The sequence below is a fragment of the Neoarius graeffei genome, chromosome 1, assembly GCF_027579695.1.
Source record: "Neoarius graeffei isolate fNeoGra1 chromosome 1, fNeoGra1.pri, whole genome shotgun sequence".
NCBI classification, from domain to species: domain Eukaryota; kingdom Metazoa; phylum Chordata; class Actinopteri; order Siluriformes; family Ariidae; genus Neoarius; species Neoarius graeffei.
In genome coordinates this window covers 20,869,374-20,886,238 of record NC_083569.1, presented here as the reverse complement: position 1 = coordinate 20,886,238, position 16,865 = coordinate 20,869,374, and the positions used below count along the sequence as shown (strand labels likewise).

At 43.1% G+C, this 16,865-nt stretch overlaps 7 non-coding genes across 7 annotated transcripts; 4 read left to right on the top strand and 3 right to left on the bottom strand.

The window, feature by feature from the left end:
* Nucleotides 1-4,679: 4,679 nt before the first annotated feature.
* Nucleotides 4,680-4,752, bottom strand: trnar-ccu (transfer RNA arginine (anticodon CCU)). The gene has a single exon. It is a non-coding gene; the product is annotated as a tRNA-Arg (tRNA).
* A 1,319-nt stretch (nt 4,753-6,071) lies between these two features.
* On the bottom strand, nt 6,072-6,144 carry trnar-ucu (transfer RNA arginine (anticodon UCU)). Its single transcript has one exon. It is a non-coding gene; the product is annotated as a tRNA-Arg (tRNA).
* Nucleotides 6,145-8,148: 2,004 nt separating this feature from the next.
* Nucleotides 8,149-8,220, top strand: trnaq-uug (transfer RNA glutamine (anticodon UUG)). The gene has a single exon. It is a non-coding gene; the product is annotated as a tRNA-Gln (tRNA).
* Nucleotides 8,221-10,357: 2,137 nt separating this feature from the next.
* On the top strand, nt 10,358-10,430 carry trnat-ugu (transfer RNA threonine (anticodon UGU)). Its single transcript has one exon. It is a non-coding gene; the product is annotated as a tRNA-Thr (tRNA).
* A 3,495-nt stretch (nt 10,431-13,925) lies between these two features.
* Nucleotides 13,926-14,089, bottom strand: LOC132896863 (U1 spliceosomal RNA). The gene has a single exon (XR_009656189.1). It is a non-coding gene; the product is annotated as a U1 spliceosomal RNA (small nuclear RNA).
* A 1,998-nt stretch (nt 14,090-16,087) lies between these two features.
* On the top strand, nt 16,088-16,202 carry LOC132895783 (U5 spliceosomal RNA). The gene has a single exon (XR_009655833.1). It is a non-coding gene; the product is annotated as a U5 spliceosomal RNA (small nuclear RNA).
* A 188-nt stretch (nt 16,203-16,390) lies between these two features.
* Nucleotides 16,391-16,575, top strand: LOC132898400 (U2 spliceosomal RNA). The gene has a single exon (XR_009656508.1). It is a non-coding gene; the product is annotated as a U2 spliceosomal RNA (small nuclear RNA).
* Nucleotides 16,576-16,865: the final 290 nt, after the last annotated feature.

Sequence of the window (16,865 nt, the reverse complement as noted above, 5' to 3'; positions counted from 1 at the left end):
GAGTTCGCCGGCCCTCCAGAGAGAAATAATAACTTCCGTCGCTTTGGTCGTTTCTGGTGTACAGTAATGCGGCTATATTCCGACTTACAGACATGCTGTATGTGTCAAGTGTTAATTGGATACTTTCCCCAAACAATAATTCTGCCTGGTTAAAAATCCGATAGGGTGACTTTGCACTATTCTCCGCCCAATATATGGCTTGCATGTTTTGAAAAAGATGGTAAATTAGTGTCTAAAATGAGTTGTTGAAAATAAACTGCTTTGCTCACAACAGGAATATGGATGTCATGGAAAAATTAGACAGTGTGGCCATCAACATCTTAAAAGGTAAGAATGATAATGCTTGAATGTAAATTAAGTTAATGTGGTGTAGCTTTACTCATCTGTGTACCTGCTAATTTCATTTAAAATTAATGTTCATTACAATTATAGCTCTGTATGTTAAAACATGAGTTGTGTTTACCCACTTTTTTTGCAATAAAATGCCTAGGTTCTTGATGAGCTGCGACGAATAGTTGCGAAGGACAACATGCACTATGTGAAAGAGCTGAGGGAGCGTTGGGCAGACTTCAGAACCAAACTCACCTTTTATGGTGTCTACAAGAAGGCACTGAAGCCCCCGCTGGGACTTCCTGCTGGTAAGGGTTTGGAATCCTTCTGAAATGGCCAATTTGACGATGATGGCTTGTCACTGTTTATTGTTGAGTAATTGCGAGTAATTCAAATTACTTCCCCCCCCCCCGTAGATGAGCAAGCCATCTAATCATCTCACTGCCAGCTATGTTCCCTTCCGGTTACCCTGTACCAAAGAAGATGGCATCTCTATCAGAGGCACTCATTCATGTTCTACCGGTAAATAAAATTTATTCCATAACCTTCTGCAACTTTCTATTTGTTATTTCTATTTGCAGTTTTGAGTTAATCCAGTATGTATCTGGAGGAGGTTGGATTTAAGTAATACTGTGTGTTAATGTTCAGCCCACAGAGGACCCAGGCGTATACCTAAGAAGACGGCCACTCGCCACACCGTTTGTCCTAGTGGGAGAGGGAGACTGCTTTTTCTGCGCTGGAAATGCTCCTGTCGCATCATTCCCTAGGAGCAGTCTTGGGGAATCCGTCCTATACATCATGGCGTACTACTACGCTTTTCATATGACGTACCCGAAATGTGTGGCATCTGTTCTTTCGATCCTTCAGACCGAGGTCTTGGGTGATAAGATTCATGAGAAAGACCAAACCACGGCCTTTAAATGTGCCAAAGCTGACTGGTAGGCCTTTCTTAGCTACTGCATGTGAGTGAGGTGTGCGTGCCTGAGACATTCATTGTGTGAAACAGAACAAAGTTTTATTTTTGTGTTCATTGAAGGCCCTCTTCTAATTCCTTGCTGCCCCATAGCCTGCTATGCCTCTCATGCCAACTTGTGTTTTGCAGCATTTTGTTGATATAATAAAAATAAAAATGCAGATCTGAAGTTCTTGTCCAGTCTATTTTTCCCCTACATTCATCAGACCTAAACAGGAAATTTATTCTAGATAAGAAAATAAGTATTCTAGCTAAGAAAAACAAACTTGTTTTGAGCCTTTAAATAAGCTGGAATCAAGCACATTTGCCTTGTTTTTAAGCCTATTAAATTCTAATTTTGAGCAATATTTGCTCAGATGAAATTGGTTTCTAAGCAATAATTACTGAAAATCAGAAGAAATGGCTTAGAATAAGAGAGAAAATCTTAACAAGTAAAATAAAAACTAGCTTTTTATGCTTAATTTAAGATTTTTGGTATGCTTACTACTTGCATATTTTTTTCTTGTTTTAAGAAATCTTACCAAGTCCCATTATCTTGCTGCACTGGCAGATTATTTTGCTTAAAATAAGTGATTTTCCCCCTAAAACACTATATATTTTTCTTATTTTTTAAAGGGCATTTTTTGCAGTGCTGGGCCTCAAATACAGAAGCAATGGCACTTAGGCATGTGTCCCCAGGGTAGGCCTGCAGCGTTGGTGGTATAGTGGCTGGCATAGCTGTCTTCCAAGCAGTTGACCTGGGTTTGATTCCCGGCCAATGCACACCCTTTCACGCTTCGTTGCTCTGATGAAAAGCAGAGAGCATGGCGAGGCACTTGGGAGGAAACAGCAGGAACGGATCGGTTGCTTGTCACTGCCTTGCCAAGGAGGTGACCGAGGGCTTCTGCTTTCCGCTCGCATTGCATGTAGTCGAATAGCATCAGTTTGCGCAAACCTGGGTGTGTTTGAAGGACATGGGCACCTGCGTGTTTGTCTTTTGTTGGCGACAAGCTACTTTGCCTGTTTTCCACAAACGGAGAACTGCACAGTCACGGCTTTAGAGTTAATAAGCAAATGTGTCTGAATGTTGGCTAGCAAATACTCGTTGATACATGATGAAGCATTCCAGAGTCAATGCCACTTTGCAGCGTTCTGATGCCGTGTGCAGCCCTGTTGACCTGACCTCACTCCGTAAATGAGCAACCAAGTGGTATTTGAGAACACCACCTCCTTGTGACCAATTGCAATGTCCATGCTTCCACAGTCAACAGAAATGTAGATTTAATGCTCGATTTTGTTTTTAAAGCAGCCGTCACGGACTTTGACGGAAAACCAGAGAGGCAGGGAAACCGTTCAAACGAGGTTTTGTCCCAACGGTCGTCTGCACGTAGGAGAACATGACAACCACTAATCCACAGAAAGCAATCCGGTCACGTTAAGGGTCTGTCTTTCTGGCTGTTTCGAGAGTACCTGATTTTAGCAAGGCAATAACTGGACGTTAACGAAAGCAGAGCTCAAAAGGCAAAGCATGGCTCTCCCAGGTTTCTCAGGAGTGTCTATTCGCTTGTCAGGTGAAAGGGGAAACCACTGCACAGCAGAAAACACGCGAAGCTTTTTCAGCGTCTCGGTCTGGGATTGTTCCAAAAGGCACGGACAGAGCAGAGATGGCAGCTCGACATTTGTTCGCTGCCAAGTTCAAGAAAACCAGCACCGTTTCCGCCCGGTTGCAAATCGCGGACTGTTCTCATGTTAAGCGAACGTGGTAACCAATACAATATGGAAACCACGCGTGTTAGCTCTTGCCTGGGCCTCAAGAAGAACGCGGGTCACACTTAAACAATTGTCACGAGAATAAGGGCATGGCCTTGGCATCGTAGAGATGAGCTGGTGGTCGAGTGTGACGAGGTTCAGCATCAAAAAGCACTGCAACAACATCATGGGAAGAAATCAAATGCCTTGTTTGGATGGGCCAAGGAGGTGACTGAGGACTGTTCCTTCCGCTTTCCATGAGTAACGTACCATAAGTAGTTGTTTGCAGGTTTGAATGACATCAGTTTGCCCCTGCGCACGTTCGACCCATGAAGCCGTGAACAACACAGGGTCCTGCGTGTTTTCCTTTCGTTGGCAACAAGCGACAGGTGTATGTTTGTCCACAAACAGAGAACTGGAGAGTCACTGTGTAAGATTTGTTCAGCAAATGTGTCCATACCTTGGCTGGTGAAAAGCAAACACTTGCTTCCGTAGTTGGCACGGTCAGAGCAGAGATCACAGCTCAGCAGTCACTCAAAAAATGAATAAATAAATAAACCAACCCAGTGCTGTTTCTGCCCGGTTTCGGACCAGGGACCTTTCATGTGTGAGACAAACGTGATAACCACTACACTATAGAAACCACAACTCTTGGCCCAATCAGCTGTTGCCTGGACCTCAAATACAGAAGCAATGGCACTTCGGCATGTGTCCCCAGGGTAGGCCTGCAGCGTTGGTGGTATAGTGGCTGGCATAGCTGCCTTCCTGGCCAGGCGAGGGGCATAATGGACTGTAAGAAGGGGGGAAGAAAAGAAAAAAGAAAGAGAAGAAAAGGGGGGAAAGAAGGGGGAAAAGAAGAGAAAAAGAGGAAAAAATAGTGTCAAGTGTCTTGTCCCCTTTCTCCACCCCTGACCCAATGTTGGTGTACAGTTGCACTCCTGGTGGATCCTGGATGCAGGCAAGGTGTTTCTGCTGTATCTCCCACACTCAAGGCATGCTCTCGTGATTGATGAGGTGCAGTCCAGTGCTGTCCACAAGCTGCCACATGGAGTCAAACAGACTTTTGATGAGTGCACGGGTCTCTTCTACCCCCTGGGTTCTCCTGCGGCAGTGCCTCACTAGCTCACTTGTGCTGATGGTTGCCAACACCTGAGCATCTGTTGGCTCATAGCCAGGATGTTTTTTCTTCAGCTCTGCCTGCTTGGCCTCCTTCAGATGACAGATATCCTGCTTGTCCCACTCAAAAATTGTGCTTGACAATATAGAACAGAACGTACCATAGAGTGGATGGTGTTCTGTGGTGAGACCGTCAGTGAACCGCCTCATGAAGTGGAACACATCCAAACGCACAGTGGAGGTCCACGGCCGAAACCATCCTTGGCATGCACTTCCTCAAACCACTGGGCCAGGGGCAGGGGATGGAAGGCTGGTGGCGGCACACAAGCATCCTGGGGCTGACTGAGGCAGGATTTCTTGTGTAGCTGACAATCTGTTAAATAATCACAACATCTCCTTGCCTACTCCTCGCCTGCAATAGCTGTCTTCTGGAAAATGTTGGAGTAAAAAAGACCACTGGCTAGCAGAGGACAGTTTCAGCCTCTGGGTTATGGGCCCAGAACACTCCCACTGTGCCACTCTGCTGACCTCACACCCCAGATGGGACTCGAACCCACAGTCCCTGGCTTAGGAGGCCAGTGCCTTATCCATTAGGCCACTGGGGCTCTGCCATGACAGGACGAAAAAGGGCAGAAACTCAAAAATAGCTAGGCTCGTTCCTCGGCCGTCTCTCATCTCCGCGACAGAAACTTCTTTTGTGTTTGCTCAGTTTGAAATAATTTGCTGGGTCTGCACCAAAGTCAAAAGCTTGCCACGTCTGGCTTTAATGTCAGCACGTCCTCATTCCAGTCACAAATTGCTTACAAGGCATTTTACCCCGACTTAAGTAAGTAGACTTTTCTTTGGAAGCACATACACTGCCAGTCGTAGCCAAGCGATTTTACACTGCAAAGCACAGCTTTGTACTGAATTTACATAGGCCGCATAATGTTGCGGTGGTTAGCAGTGTCAACTCACACCGAGCAGGGTCTGGGCTTGAGCCTATTGGCTGACTGGCAGCCTTTATGTCTGGAGCTTGCAGGTTCTCTTCGTGCTTGTGAGGCTTTGCACCGGGTGCTCCGGGTTCCTGCCCCAGTCCCTAGACCTAGAGAAGGTCAAGCGAAAACTCTGAATAGCCCAGAGGTGTGAATGTGTCTGGGTAACCCCTGAGATAGCTCATGGGTACAGAAAATGAACGACTGTATGTGTACAATTCAGGGCACTTGATTAATTACATTTTATGTCTTGTGCTTAAGAAGAACATGTGGAAAAAAGTTAGAAAACCATGAAATCACTCTGATTTTTCCTGATTCACTGACCAGGATCTTTGCTGCCCAAAGAGCTCTGATCTGTGAGTCGTACACATGGGTAACATACTGTGACAACAATTGGTAGATGCGGTGGGCCTTATTTCACTCCCATAATGCCTATGTGTCTGTCTGCGTGATACAAAGCACTGACCAATGGAAAACTAGTGACAGAGCACTGAAAATCAGGCCTCCTGATGGACAATTTTCGAGGCCAGCCACCAAATCTATCTGTCTAGTAAGACAGATAGATGACGTTTATTGCCTCTGCTGGGAATTTTGGGAAGAAAAGTGGCTAGAAAGAGCAGCGGACTGTGTCGGCGTCTGGGCTCTGGGCCCAGTGCGCTTCCGGTGTGCCACTCTGCACACCTCACACGGGTCTCGAACCCACAATCACTGGGCCATGGAAAACTTTGGAGTAAAATTTGGCAGACTCGGCAGAAGATGGTTTCGATCCATCAACCTCCGGGCCTGGCACGCTCCTGCTGCTGACCTCTCACTTTCTGTGGGTCTGGAGCCTGCAATAGCTGTCTTCTGGAAAATGTTGGAGTAAAAAGGCTAGCAGAGGATGTTTTCAGTCCATCGGCCTGTGGGTTATGGGCCCAGCACACTCCCGCTGCACAACTCTGCTGACCTCACACCCCAGATGGGACTCGAACCCACAGTCCCTGGCTTAGAAGGCCAGTGCCTTATCCATTAGGCCACTGGGGCTCTTTTATGACAGGTTGAAAAAGGGCAGCCACTCAAAAATAGCTAGGCTCGTTCCTCGGCTGTCTCTCATCTCCGCGACAGAAACTTCTTTTGTGTTTGCTCAGCTTGAAATAATTTGCTGGGTCTGCACCAAAGTCAAACGCTTGCAACGTAATGACATTTCAGTATTATGGGTAGACCATAATATTGGTCTCACGGTAAAATAGCTCATGCTATTTTACCGTTAGACCATTCACTATACACTATGTGGTCTAACGGTAAAATAGCACGAGCGCTCAAGAACTTTTTTGATACATTGTAAGGTTATAATTTTACTTGGCAACAGAATGTATCTGAATTCTGATTGGTTGTTGTTATATTTTTGCCCTTCTGTTGTATCCTTGAGCCCAGAGCGGAGGGGGGAGGGAGGGACAGGGTTCTGCTGAAGCGCACATAGTGTTCTGGTCGAGGGAAATTGTGTAAAATGTGTTTCTTCAATTCAGAGCACACTTAAAAAAGTTTTCAAAAGAGAGGCGGAGGAACCAAACATTTCTGATCAAGAAGGCGGAGGGTGTTTTGCTGATTCCGTGAACATGTTTGATTTGATTAAAAGGTGTCTGGGCCACGAACAATGTCCACATCACCATCGGGTTGTTGTTGTTGTTGTTTACATGTGTCATGTTACAGGAACTTGGTGAGGGCTCTGCAGGTCTTAACTGAAGCGCTTCAAATTCAGGGTTAGCGAGCTGCTAAAGTTTGCAGGCACTTCACAAACAAGACTCAATGCGATATTAGCCAACATTAGCACAATCTGATATGATTTAATAATGTCTTTGTGACCTTAATGAACTCCAGTTGTTGTCGGTATCAAGTTGGATTGTTATTTACGTGCCACACAAACTTAGAAAACAGTCATGTTCATCTGTTGTTGTTTTTACACACTGAATCCGAACTGTTGTTAACTGATTCATTTTACAAGCTAATCTAACGCTACATTCCTCAAAGACAGTTTGCTCGCGAGCAGCCGCTCACTGCACTGCAACCTCACTTGCTAATTGACATGGGCTTGCTGTTTTCGTGACCACCTGTTTTCTGCTCCACCCATCAACCTGGTATTATAGTATCTCCAGGAGTAGTGCCTTATTTTAAATGCAAAGAAACAGTTTAATTATTCGATGTCTTTTTTAAGTAGAGGTGACAAATTAGTTTTCTAAAGTAATGAGTGGGAATAGAGCTTTTTTTTATTCTATCTGTTCACATGGCATTGTAGTAGATCTAGGAATTGTATTGTTAAAAAAATAAGTAAAGGAAAAAGTTCTTTTTTTCTTTGCTGGGTCGACCTTTTCCCCATTGAATTCCCCATGAATCCCACTTCTGAAACTTGTTATTTTGGGTTATTAACGGGCCATGGGTTCTCTGCTCATGGTCTGTGTTTAGTGAATGCTTGTTGGGAGTTTTGCCAGCACATGACTGAAAATGGAAGCTTCAGCTAGCATGCCTTTGCAAAAATAAGCTTGAAAAACTTTTGGAATAGAATGCTTAGAGAGTATTTGGAGTCCTACTGCAATAAATAAAATTAGATTAGAATTAAATTCTTAGCCTGTAAAAAATTGCATGCTTGAAATATTCAGATTTTTAAATTCTATTCAGATACATTTTATTTATTTTTTTACAGTTTGTTGTGAATATCTGCCACATATTACAATATCAGTAGGTATTTTATATTTTTAGATGTAAAAATATAAAGTTTTAGTTCGTGGAACGACATGCAACCTTTGACCTGGATTATCATGTGGTTACAATGTCAATTGCCTGTTGACATTGATTGATAAACTACAAAACTAGAAATTAATACAAACAACAATGAATGATTAACCATGTAGCCAGCAGTCCAGGGTTCCTTTAATTTTTTTTCCAACAGGTTGACGATTTCAGGTAAAACCTTCAATCGTGTTCATGTGCTGCTGGAATTTCATTATATCATTCAAAGGTTTGACAGTGAAAACAACCCTTTAGCTGTGTCTTGGTTCCATGGTGTAATGGTTAGCACCCTGGACTTTGACTCCAGTGATCTGAGTTCAAATCTCAGTGGAACCTCTGAAGCCTTTGTTTGTGGTTTCTGAATGCACAGACTGCTTCAACTGTATGCTCCTTTTGGTCAAGCAAGCTGTCACATCCCAAACCCTTTGTTTCCATTAAAGTGCCAGTCTTCTGAAAATTATATTACCCCTGGGAATTATACCTGATAAAACTAGGCATGTTTAATAGTTTACTGTCTAAATTGTATTTTAATATGAGACCAGGAACATGTTCTGTTTATTTGGTAAAGTTTGGCTCTTTGAGTCCACCATTACACGAACGCATTCCTGGTAAGTTACTGTTTGTTCAAAGAAGTGACATCATATGCGAAATGCTTAAAAGTTCGTTGGCATTTCTGGCTTTGTCTGTTTTGCAAATTGTAGCACGTTTTTAATGATTTTTTTTTATTTATTCTGCAACAAAACTAAAACCAAAGCATGCCTCCTAAGGGGTGTGTCCTTCAAGGCTGTTCAAGTGTAGCCATTAAAAAAAGCAGAATTTTGATCCATTGTAGCCCAAAAGTTGGCAGGACACTTGCGGAATGAATGGGTTTGATTTGTACCAACAAAGAGAGGTAACCTCAAGCCAACAGGACGGTTTGGTGTCTGCTCCATACATTTTGAAAAAGATACATTTGTGAGGCAGATTCACATAGAAGGATTTGAGCGATGTCTGGTACATGGAGCAGTTCCTATGATCTGGAAACAAAAGTCAGACGTGCCATCCCAAAGAGCTCACCGCGCAGTAAGTGTCAAGCTTGCGTTTAGCCTGTTGCTCTTGGCGAGGATAAGCAGGGTGGCGGTCTTCTTTTGGTCACTGAACATAGGTATTTGAACAGTGACCCAAGTGCATTGCCAACTCATGTGGTCAGCATAAGACCTGCGTATGGTCAATGATGCATCTCGCTTTGGTGCCTGGCTGTCGGTCTGGCCGAGCGGACTACAGTATATCCCTCACCCTATATACCAACTATATACCAAGTTTCAAGATATTATTTGTCACAATTTTCAAATTCTGCTGCAGGAAACCAACCCTACCTCTTTATACTGACCTCAGAAGCCCATGGCATAAGCCCACCAGACCTTTGGTCCAGGTCAGCTAAAAATTAAAATTTCTCACATTTCTTAGTATCAAAAGGCACATATACATTACTTAATCAACACATAAAGAAAAGAAAGAAAGCACAACTTTATTCATCACACACTTGTGAAATTTCCTCCCTGCATTTAACCCATCTGAAGCAGTGAACCCACACACGCACATACCTAGAGCAGTGGGCAGCCATGCTAACAGCACCCGGGGAGCAGTTGGGAGTTAGGTGCCTCACTCAAGGCCATTCTATATTAACCTAATCGCATGTCTTTGAACTGTGGGGGAAACCAGAGCACCCAGACACAGGGAGAGCATGCAAACTCCATACAGAAAGGCCCCCACTGGCTGCAAACCCAGAACCTTTTTGCTGTGAGGCAACCATGCTAACCACTTACACCACCATGCCACCCAAAATTACACCTACTCAGGTAGCTCTTTTTTTCTTTTTTGCCATGACCCAGATTCGAACTGGGGTTTCTGCGAGCACAACACAGAGTACTAACCACTATACGATCATAGCAAACTACTCAGAGATAGGTACATGCAAACTTTCAAGACCATACCACTCATAGTTTTCAAGTTCTGCTCTGGAAACAAAGCCTCAGACTAACCTGAGAGACGAAGTCTGAAATTGTTTCCATGGAAACATGAAAAATTTAAATTTCTCAAATGTCTTAGTATGAAAAGACACATCTACATCACCTTGTTAATATGTATGCCAAGTTTCAAATCCATATCATGAATAGTTTTGGATATATGCTCCAGAAACAAACATTGCTCTTAGAAACTAAGTCAAAATCTATTTTTTATGTAAAAATTTGAAAAATACTTGAGAAAGTAGCCAGAATGTACAGTCCACAGCCCACTCTACGATTGACACACTGCATTATTTAAAATGTGTGTCCTTTTTTTGTGAGGCAAATAGTAAACAGAAGCTAACTGCAGCTAGGAACTAAAGTTGTGAGTGACATTACAGCAGTTTCTGTGGGCTGTTTTAAGGATCAGCGCAGGGGCTTCAAGGTTCTGCTGTGGCCCCAAGCTTCAGCAGCTGTGAAAGAGTTAAGGCTCCATAGCTCAGTGGTGAGAGCACTAGTCCTGTAAACCAGGGATCATGAGTTCAATCCTCACTGGGGCCTGTAAAGAATGCTTTTAAGGTAAAAAGATGATCCAGACAAAAGAGGGAATATTGAGAACACTGACACCAGAAAGTGCTGCTCATGATTTCTCACCACCTGAAGACCACTTTCTGCTGGTGAGAATGGCCCCATATGGACAGTTAAAAGATCAGTGAGATTACTCTGAATGAGACTGAGGACCTGAGGGTGTCTTTGGTGTGCAATTTCTGCAAAATACTTTGCACTCAAGTCACCATCAATGCACAGATGATAACATCAACAAAAAAAAAAGACTTCAAATTAAGACTAATATATAGATTGAGGCACTGCCTAAAAGTGGAGAGCCCATCTGTTTCTGGTTTGTAGAATTTTCTTAGATCATAGCCAGCCTTTCTTTTACTTTGTTACTGGCAACAGTCCTGCCATTGTATATTGTACATAATACACCTTTTTTTTGCTCTTGTAATGTACCGCTCTTCGCCCTTCTAATTGCCCTTCGGGGATAAATAAAGTTTTGTCTAAGTGTGCGTGTGTGTGTGTCTGTGTGTGGCAGAGGTCAGACATGGTTGCTGCATTTCCCTCATTCTCAACCAATTGTGTGAGCATCTGTCTGTGTGTGTGTAATACTGCATGCTGTGTGTGTGTGTGTGTGTGTAATACTGCATGCTGTGTGTGTCTGTGTGTGTGTGTAGCAGAGGTCAGACAGGAAATGTTGAGAACCTGGGAAAGCAGCATGGTTGCTGCATTTCCCTCATTCTCAACCAATTGTGTGAGCATCTGGCTGTGTGTGTGTGTGTGTGTGTGTGTAATACTGCATGCTGTGTGTGTGTGTGTGTGTGTGTGTGTGTAATACTGCATGGTGTGTGTGTGTGTGTGTGTATGTGTGTGTGTGTGTGTGTGTAATACTGCAGTGTGTGTGTGTGTGTGTGTGTGTGTAATACTGCATGGTGTGTGTGTGTGTGTGTGTAATACTGCAGTGTGTGTGTGTGTGTGTGTGTGTGTGTGTGTGTGTGTAATACTGCATGGTGTGTGTGTGTGTGTGTGTGTGTGTGTGTGTGTGTGTGTGTGTGTGTGAGTATGTGTGTGTGTGTGTGTGTGTGTAATACTGCAGTGTGTGTGTGTGTGTGTGTGTGTGTGTGTGTGTGTGTGTGTGTGTGTGTGTGTGTGTGTGTGTGTGTAAAATACTGCATGCTGTGTGTGTGTGTGTGTGTGTGTGTGTGTGTGTAATACTGCATGCTGTGTGTGTCTGTGTGTGTGTGTGGCAGAGGTCAGACAGGAAAAGTTGAGAACCTGGGAAAGCAGCATGGTTGCTGCATTTCCCTCATTCTCAACCAATTGTGTGAGCATCTGGCTGTGTGTGTGTGTGTGTGTAATACTGCATGGTGTGTGTGTGTGTGTGTGTGTGTGTGTGTGTGTGTGTGTGTGTGTGTGTGTGTGTGTGTGTGTGTGAGTATGTGTGTGTGTGTAATACTGCATGCTGTGTGTGTGTGTGTGTGTGTGTGTGTGTAATACTGCATGCTGTGTGTGTGTGTAATACTGCAGTGTGTGTGTGTGTGTGTGTGTGTGTAATACTGCATGCTGTGTGTGTGTGTGTGTGTGTGTGTGTGTGTGTGTGTGTGTAATACTGCAGTGTGTGTGTGTGTGTGTGTGTGGCAGAGGTCAGACAGGAAAAGTTGAGAACCTGGGAAATGCAGCAACCATGCTGCTTTCCCAGGTTCTCAACTTTGTGTGTGTGTGTGTGTGTGTGTGTGTAATACTGCATGCTGTGTGTGTGTGTGTGTGTGTGTGGCAGAGGTCAGACAGGAAAAACAACAAAAGTCAGTGTCAGTAAATTGCGATGGCGGAAATATGGCGTTTGACCGACAAGATGGCGTCTGTTTACAATCTGGATCGGCAGTGACGTCACATGCAAGTGGACTATAGATAGTTTTCACTGACGTCACGGCATTCCAGGGAACGCCCTCCAGCCACCATCTTGGGGGGCAAACAAAACGGACCATCGCCACTACTGGCTATGTTATCTCGGACGAATTTATGAAGTTATATAGTCAGTTTTCTAAAATAAAGATCAATGTCAGCAAACTCAAGCAAACAGTAGTATATAGATACACATCTCATGGTATGCAGCCAAACTGGCCTTGATTGGGGGAATTGACCCCTGCGAAGTGGACAAAGATGCATTTTCAAGTGACTATGCAGGGCTGCCAAAGCCTGAAACTGCCAAAGCCTGCTCCAAAGCCTGAAACTGACTTCATCAAACTTTAAAGGCTGTCTGATATATACAACTTTATATATTCACAGCACGCCTTTTGGCGGATGCCGCCTTTTTCACGGCTGAATCGCGCAGATCCGATTTTTTTTTGGGGGGGGGGGGGGGGTTTGGAGTGTCTAATTATAATTTCAAAGTAAATTCTGTATTAAAATTACTAAATAAGCAAATCCGTTACAGTCCATGAAACAGGAAATATAAGGATGAGAAAAAAACAGTTTAAATCGGAAAGCTGCGCACATATGCGCAGTCCTGCACACCGCTCGGGCTGCGCAAATGTGCGCAGCTTTCCAATTTAAACTGTTTTTTTTTCTCATCCTTATACTTCCTGTTTCATGGACTGTAACAGATTTGCTTATTTAGTACTTTTAATACAGAATTTACTTTGAAATTATAATCAGACACTCCAACCCCCCCCCCCAAAAAAAAATCGGATCTGCGCGATTCAGGCGGCATCCACCAAAAGGCGCGCTGTTTGCATCCCAAACACAAATCAAATCATACAGAATAGACCTAAAATGTTTTTCAAAAATGACCCTTGCGTGAGTGAAGTGACAAGTTTCAAATAGAAACGTGACAAACGAGCGATATTAAGTGTACATTACAATGTAAACGTACACTCAGCAGTTCCAGTTAGGCATTCTCCAGAGATTGTTCACATGATGTTTTGGTTTCCAAAAACAAACTTAAATGTTTATTTAAACAACTTACCACTTATAAAATGATCGGAGCAGACTTTGCTGTGTTTGGAAGGCTGATAATCCTTGCGGTTGATTCTCGCAAGCCATAGATTTCTCCTTTGTATGCTGAGTTTGTTCGCTCGCCTTTGTGCTCCCGTACAGTGGGAATTCCCTAAAAGCTCCACTTGATGTCATCATCTGACCTATTACGACAGCCGTGAATACAACAGGTGTGCACCATTACTAGCTTTAAATAGGCTGCTTGGGTTCTTTTGAAGACTTTGTACTCGCGCATTACAATGTGTGTTCAGTGACCCGTACAGTAAGCTGGACCCCCAAAATGGCCACCACTAGGGAATCCCCGACTCTGTAACGTCATGTGAAAACTATCTATACACAGAACCAGAGAGATTTTTTCCACATTATATTCTTAAGAGCATAGTCCTCCTAGTTTCTCAAAGACTCCAAACAGCCAGCAGCTTTTGGTATAAAACATCTGAATGCTAAGAAAAGAAAAACTTTAGAAAGACAAACAGCTCCATCTTTGACTGCAATAGAATTATGTGAAAGGGGAGAGCGCAAACGCAGTGCCCCACAACTAAAAATTATGCAGTTGAGATTCCTGCATTCAAGGAATTCACAAAGGTCAGCACAGCCTGAGTGCAATAGCTAAGCCTCAATTTGGGCAACCCACCTTCTTGATCATGGTGTGGCTCCTGCCAGGTAAGTATGAGCTTCTCTGCCTGGCTGAGATGTAACCCTGCAAGGGTGTAGACTGCTCCGTGAGGGCAGGCAAAGCGTCCAAGCAGGGTTTTGCATAATTTTTGGCCCCTCCTCTTCCAAGTCAGCACAAGACACTGGTGGTGAGTTCATGTGCGCTCCCTCTACTGGTCAGACAAGATATGGACCCAACAAGACTTTGCACCGACCAACACGTAGCCCTTTTCCACCAACAGGGAACGGGTTCCGTTCTGGTTCGCGCACCAAAGTTTGATCCGTTCAGAGCATTTTGGTCAAAAATCCATTGGGTCAGACAGTGGTTAAATTGGCTTTTGTAAGGAGGGGGAGCTCTTCTTCACTCACAGTGTTCAATATCTCTCAAAACATTTTTATTTATCGCACCATCAGTTTAATACATATTTTATCAGCTTATGGCCTAGTTATTTATATCTCACATCAATGCACATATTGGTAACTTATTACGCCTACGTTTCACCATCAATCTACACTGTAATTTGTAAAACCTATTCACAATATACACCACCAATTCACATATTAGCAATAGTATTTACATCTCATCAATCTACCGTATTATTTGCATTACTTGTTTACATCTCACACCATCAATTCACATATTAACAATAGTTCTTTACATTTCACATCATAAATCTACATCAATCAAATCAATTGTTTGCTACACTTACTGACATGTCACAACATCAAACCACATATCAGCAATAGCCAGTCATTCCAATTTAATTTACAACTTTCCAAATAAGACTTAGATCAAGTTTCTCCTGCCTTTCCTGTCTCTGTCTACATGCTCCTGGGGAGACTCTCAGAGCGTCCGGGAGACTAGGGATGTCTGAATCATTTAATTTTGTTATTTAGTCTAGTCTTAGTACCCCACAGCAACCTCATAACTTTGACCGACCAAAGCAACATTGGATTGGGGGTCGAGCGCGCGAGCCAATGGAAAAATCCAGGCTGCCAGTTCTCACTATCACGAGGGAGGTTTGCTAACGCTCCATGCGCAAAGATATGTTAGCGGGCATCCATTAAATTAGCTAACTCAATTTTCTGATATTTACCTAAAAGCTAAAAACACAGAAAACTTTTTTTTGTCTGACTTTTACTCGACTTAGAAATAGAATATTAGAAGAACATCATCAGAGGGTCTACCATTGGCAATTCATAATAGTCATAATTGACATTGACTTTAGGCATATTAAAGTATGGTCTATAGTCACTGGATTTATCTAGATCTGTTACTATTAATAAGATTTAATTGACACAAAATGTGGTCATTCATATAGATACACAAACATTTTATATATGCATACACTCAAGGGCACTTCAGCCCAACACCACCCCCCCATGTTAACCGAACTACATGTCTTTGAACTGTGGGGTTAACCAGAGCTGACACAGGGAGAACACGCAAACTCCACACAGAAAGGCCCCCACCAGCCGCTGGGCTCAAACCCAGAACCTTCTTGCAGTGCGAACCACTCCATCCCCCTGCTGCGCAAGTTAATAAATTTTAAAGCCTCCCCGTCGGGGAATCGAACCACAGTCTTCCGCGTGACAGGCGGAGATACTGTCCACTATACTAATGAGGATGACGCAATAGCCCTCATTTATCAATAAAAAATGTGGTATGGAAAGCACTTACTGCTGGGGTCAACAGCGTTCCTGTCAATAATCAAACTCCAGCTGATGTTTTCATATTTAATTTATAGGCCTACATCCGTGATATTGGACAGATCACACAGCACTCAACTGTTCCTTTTCAAAATTCAACACCCCCACACCCCGCTTGCTTATTGATCTATCGATCGATCGATCGATCTTTCTTTCAAAAAAGCTCGTTGGTCAGACATTTCTCTGCCTGTGTGCAATGGCTAATAAAGCTGTAAAGGTGTGAGAGATTGGTCCAGGCCACCTTACCCTCTACCAGCTTTCTGCACCTCCAATCCAGTGTCACTAACCTGATCCAGTGTTAAGTGCAGCTCAGGTTTTTCTTCATTGACGCATAAGTCTTTCGTCTTTTACTAAAGATTTCTGTGGAGAGAAATGTTAATGAGCTCAGTATATTTTTGCAGGCTTTGCTCTGGCAGAGCTGAACATTTTTAGTCAACGAATATTAGAACTATTGATCTTTTTGCATAAAAGCATCTCCCACACGCCCCAAAAGCCGATGTCTCTCTTCAAAAGGATCCAGCTGTTGGGGGCGGAGTCTAGCTATGTTTACCTTTCTGGAGTTTAATATGTGGAAGTGGTATATTTAAAGCCATTAGCTACAGTAAGTTATCATTTTTCCGCATTTCGATCAGGATCAAGTGTAGTATCTATTCTAATCAATTTGATTTGTTCTCTAAACGGGAGCGTTATATCGAGCAGATTTTTTTTTAAAGTAAGGAGTTGGGATAGGAGTTTGCTCTTTCGGCTCCATATACCAATCTGATATTGTAGCATGTCTTATGGTCTAGGAAATAAGTTTTTTATTCTTATTTAACGCGCTTTTTAAATGAAATTGAAAAAAGGGGTTTTTTTTAGAGAATAAAAAATAGGAATTTGGTCCTTTTATTTTGTACTCTCATATGGTATTATAATAGATTTAGGAATGGTTACTTTATTTTAAAAAAGAAAGAATAAGACTCAAAAGACTTGTATGCCAGAATGCTGTTCATAGATTTTAGCTCAGCATTCAACACAATCCTTCCTCAGCAGCTCATTCACAAACTGGACCAGCTGGGACTCAACACCTCCCTGTGCAACTGGCTG